Raw genomic sequence first — 5,778 nt, 5'->3', positions numbered from 1 at the left:
ATTTGACTTTCTTGCTGAGCAAAACAGCAAGGACTGAAAAAGCCATGAAAACACTAGGGAAATTACTAGCAGATGGTGGCTTTGGTGCCAAAACTGTCCTGAGAATAATACTCTAAGGTGATTTTAAAGACAAGGAAACTACATAATTGAGGTACTTGCACACTGCCATCTCCTTCAATATATGATGTAGTCATCATAAAAGTTGACTATTCCTGGTTTTCTGGAAGCTTGATCATAATTAAACAAAGTTGTTCCAACATGGGTTAGGACAACTTATTTACTCCACTGCTTTTTGACTTTGGGGGAAGGTCAAGTGTGTGTATTATAGTTTGTAGTATTTTGCCTATTGGCCCAGATTATATATCTCTTTCACTTATGCATGAAGATGTGTCTTGGGATATGTTTGCAAAGAAAGAAATAGTGGTCATCAACAGAGGTATTTGAACAGGTCTTATGATTGGCTGGAAGACCCTCAGGATGACACAATTATGATTGTAAGGTATGTAGAAGCATGTATGTACTGGCCAGGACTAAATACTAGTTCTACCCTTCTCTAGCCTGTTATGTGAATTTGAACAAATTATTTCATCTCTCAGAATTTCTATTTGTTTGTAAACGATTCACCATAATGGCTTCCATGGAGTAGACTCTCATTAAGTGCTATTATTTATAAATTGTTTTTGTTGCCTCATCTGATTTTATAACAGTTACAAAGTGAGTGGAGAAAGTATGTTTGCCCCCACTTTAAAGATCTTTAAAAATGAAGAAAGGTAGTTCGGAGAGCTTGAATTGCATGCTGACATTTCCACACCTAGTAAGGAAGAGTAAGATTCCAACCCAGCTTTGTCTGAAGTCAAAAACCATGTTGTTGTTTTTTTTGTTTGTTTGTTTGTTTGTTTTAATCATCTACCCCAGTGATTCTGGTGTAATCATTGGTGGGCAGGAAGATCATCTGTGGATCCTGGGGGAAACACAGCTTCCAAATTAGTGGGTTTCCAGTGGGGTCTGAGGTCTGCATTTCCAACCCTTTCTGAGGTGACCAGAAAGCAAGCAGCATCTCCTAAGAGCTCATTAGAAATAAGAATCTTGACCCCAGATCTACTGAATCTGAATCTGCATTTTACAAGATGCCTGGAAGATTAATTTGTTGAAATTTAAAAACCACGGAGCAAGAGTCAGCAAAGTTTTTCTGTAAATGACTAGATAGTAAATATTTTAGGCTTTGCAGTCTCTAGTGATTCTCTTGCACATTAAAATCTTCGAAGCTCAGGTTTAATCCACACTTTCCTGTTCCATGAGGGCAGAGTGGTGTTTGAGGAATTAAGGTCTTAGCACAGGTACTTTTTCCCCCCTGAACAAGCAAGGTAAACTTCAAGGTTCTCCATTTTTGCCTGACAGTAAGTTCTACTAGTGGAAAAACACTTAAGTCTGTGGCAACCAAAATTCTAGCTGACTGAAAATCAGTGAGATTTAATATCGTGTGAGTTTTAATGACCATTTTATGATGCCTCTTTGTAAACTTAAGTACACCACAAATATACTAAAACAAGAACCTTAAACAGCAGTGTTCATAAGAACAATGTGGGACTCTTGATAGAATGCAGACAGGATCTACCACAAGAGATGGCTGGCAGTCCGACAACGGGCTCAAGGATCTTCTTTTGAAGCCTGCTTCAAGTCGGCAATCCAGGACTATCTTGGGAGACCCTGACCCTGGCAATGTAGCTGAGACTGGATTTGTCATCCCAGAAAGAGGAAGAAGTCTCCGGAAGAATTGACAATGGAATTGCAAATGATGAATGTCCTTTTGATGATTGAATCAGATTCCCACAGGTTTACAACATTGCTGGTTGTATCCACTAGAGGTCATGATTGAGTCTGCATGAAGGCCAAATTACTGTTAGAGCGATGGTTCTCATACCTTTTGGTTTGATCTCTTTAAACTCTTAAAAACTAGTGAAGACCCCAAACAGCTTTGGCTTAGGTGGGTTTATATTTACTGATATATACACATACATATATACTGAGATACACACACACACACATACAGATATATATAAATATATATAGTATTAGGAGTAAAAAGTGACAACTTAAAAATATTTATTGCCGACTGTAATAAACCATTACATGTTAATATAAATAATAATGTTTTTATGAAAAATAACTGTATTCTCCAAAACAAAAACGTGGTTATTGAGAAGAATGGTATGTATTTATGTTTTCATCTCTTTAATGTCTGGCTTAAAAAAAGACACCTTGATTCTTATATCTGTTTCTGCATTGTCTTTTGCGATGTCACACGTTGTGGAAAACTCCACAGTGAACTTCTGAGACCATGGGAGTGGCAATGGCTATTAATGTCTTAGTATTGTAAGGAAAATAATTTTAACCTGTGGACTCTCTGAAAGTCTCATGGAGGCCCCTACGGCTCCCTAGGCTACATTCTGAGAACCACTGCTTAGAACAGAGATAAGGCCAGGATCTCACAAGCTGGGAACTAAAAGTCTAAACTGGATTTTAGCATTCTCAGATCTTCACCGTCTGGTTGCCTCCATCCGGATCCTTATCTCCCATTTCTCTACCACCTGAACTATGTAGTTAGACCAGTTGCTACTAATCTTCTTGTTTTTTTCCTACTCTTGAGTCTCTGCTCTTGTGTTCTTGTGTCTTTTCGTATTTTAGTTCCTCTCACTGAATTACCATCTGTCAAATCTATATCTTTACTGTATCAAATATAAGATTTTCCAAATTGACCTTTGTCTATGCAGAGTACACTGCCTTTTCAGAAATATCTTTCTTGCTTGGCTCTCACTGCTCTTGATTTAAATTAGGCCCTTAAATACTGATTTCTATGAAAGTCACTTCAACATAAACAATATTTTTCCTTTGCTAAATTGAAAGTTCCTTAAGGATGCCTTTGTACACCATCCTCACTTAGTGCAGATTCCTCCCTCCATCCCTCCCTCCTTCCTTCTTCCCTCCCTCCCTCCTTTCCTCCCTTCCTTCCTTCCTTCCTTCCTTTCATTCTATCTCTTGCTTTTCCTTTCCTTTACCTTTCCTTTCCTATTCCTTTTCCTTTCCTCTCCTCCCCTCCTTTTCCCTCCTCTCCTCCCCTCCCCTCCCCTCCCCTCTCCTCTCCTCTCCTCTCCTTTTTGAGAAAGATAAAGAATTCATGAGTATGTGCACACACAAGCAAACTGAGAAGAGAGGCAGAGGAAGAGAAAGAGAATCTTAAGCAGGCTCCACATTCAGCTCTGAGCCCAGCACAGGGCTCCATTCCACAATCTGAGCCCAAATTAAGTCAGTTGCTCTACTGTCTGAGCCACCCAGGCACCCCGGGTTTTTTTTTTTTCTTTCTGAATGTGATTGCTAGTCCTACTTTAATGAATGAAAACATTGATATTTTATATGAAGATGCTGATACTTAAGTATTCTAAAAATGCTGATACTTAAGTATGTTATTTATTTATTTTTTTAGTTTTTAATATTTATTTTAGAGAGAGAGAGAGAGCAAGAGAGAGCGAGCACAAGCAGGGGAGGGGCAGATAGAGGGGGAGGCAGGATCCAAAGCAAAGTCTGTGCTGACAGCAGACAGCTACATCAGGGGTTCAAACTCAGAAATGTGAGATCATAACCTGAACTGAAGTCAGTCGCTTAATCAACTGAGCCACCCAGGTGCCCCTTACACTTAAGTATTTAAATCAGATTCCAAAGGAATAATCAAGCTTTTTACATTTTTTAAAGTGTCAGAATTTCAAAAAAACAGAGAGAATGATTTGTGAGATAGGAATGAGTTTACAATCCTTATATAGAATCAAAACTGATGATTTATTTAAAATGTTTCTAGGGGTGCCTGGGCGGCTCAGTTGGCTAAGCATCGGACTTCAGCTCAGGTCAGGATCTCACAGTTCAAGGGCTCAAGCCTCACCTAGGGCTCTGTGCTGACAGCCCAGGGCCTGGAATCTGTTTCAGAATCTGTGTTTGCCTCTCTCTCTGTTCCTCCCTTCCTCCCTCCCTCTCTCTCTCTCTCAAAAATTTTTTTTTTAATTTTTAAATAAATGTTTCTTAAATCTCAAGATCACATTCATATGGCAAAAGGTGATGTGCTAAAAAGTGGAACAAAAGTTAACTGTGATTTAGCAGAAATTTGGAAACATTTTTAACAGACAGACTTTATACAGGAATAATTTAGGTGAATATTTCATAACCTTCAAAGTATCCTTGGAAACAGGTTCACATAGGCAAACCATATAGTTCATGGTGGTTTTCTTTTTATTTAAACCATATAACCAACATGTTTGCTGCTGAATCCATGTTTATGTATACTTCACCACATGCTGAAGGAAGACCTACATAAAGTGTCTTTATCTGTTTTGTAGTATCATCCATTAGTCTGTCAGTCTGAAAACTACCAGTCTAAACATATTTTTTTTTTAATTTATTTCTAAGAGACAGACAGTGTGAGCAGGGGAGGGTTAGAGAGAGAGGGAGACACAGAATCTGAAACAGGCTCCAGGCTCTGAGCTAGCTGTCAGCACAGAGCCCGATGCGGGGCTTGAACCCATGAACCGTGAGATCATGACCTGAGCCGAAGTCCGACGCTTAACCGACTGAGCCACCCAGGCACCCCCAGTCTAAACATATTTTAAACAACAAAATATTCCCTTAGCAGCTAACAGAAAGCAAGACTGAAGTTTCCATCTTCCATAATGTTACTCTCCCTCTCATTTGTACCTTGCTAGAAGCTTTTCTCTTGCAAACGTTCAAATTTAAATTTTCTGTGAACAGAATTATTTTTTACTAAAACATTTGAATGATTTGAGTTCTTTTCCCAGGGTTAAGTTACAAGAAAAGAACAGGATCTGTGCTAAACTGTTCATTCATTCCAGCTGAACTTCCTTTACAAAAGTCCATACTATTTTTTTTTTTTTTTTTAGCATGGAGAAAACTTTGGTATTTAACAGATCAGGATTTAAAGCTCAACTTCAAATCTTTGGCAAGCTAGTACATATTTCTGAGACTCTGTTTCCTCATTAGTTTAAGGCAGAAAAAAAGGAACATTTACTTGCAAAATTTTGATCGCTTATTCAAATGATACTGGTTATGATTTGTGGGGCATCTTATATGCATTATCTTATTTAAGACATAATAAACATATGTAGTAACTGCTGTGATTTTTCCCTTCCTACAGGAGTGCTGGGTTTTAATTTTTATTGAGGTAAAATTTATATAAAATAAAATCCAAAGATCATAAGTGTTCACTTAAATGGGTTTTAATAAATGTATACACTCCAATCGAGGTAAGCAGTGCATAGGAATCTTGATTCTAATTAACTTGCTTAAGGCTGCATAGTTAATTGTTGAGCTGGGAATTTGAACCTAGGCAGGCTTGTTTCAGAGTCCACACTTCTGACCCTTCTGCTCACCCTCAGCTGCTTTTCAACTAATCGTGGAGTTTAGAGATAAAGGAACTTGGTTTAAAATTAGGCAAATCACTGAACATATATTTGTGTTTTTTAAAATATTTATTTAGTTTTGAGAGAGAGAGGGGCAGAGCACCAATGGGGAAAGGGCAGAGAGAGAGGAAGACACAGGATCTAAGGCAGGCTCCAGGCTCTGAGCTGTCAAGACAGAGCCTGATGCAGGGCTCAAACTCAAGAAACCTGAGATCATGACCTGAGCCAAAGTCAGAGGTGCCCCTATATTTGTTTTATTTACATGATTTACATTATTAACTATAGGCTGCACAGCTTCTATTATCTATTAATTTGTCTG

This window comes from Crocuta crocuta, unplaced genomic scaffold (genome assembly GCF_008692635.1).
Source record: "Crocuta crocuta isolate KB4526 unplaced genomic scaffold, BGI_CrCroc_1.0 scaffold30, whole genome shotgun sequence".
NCBI lineage: Eukaryota > Metazoa > Chordata > Mammalia > Carnivora > Hyaenidae > Crocuta > Crocuta crocuta.
This window is presented reverse-complemented; position numbering follows the sequence as displayed.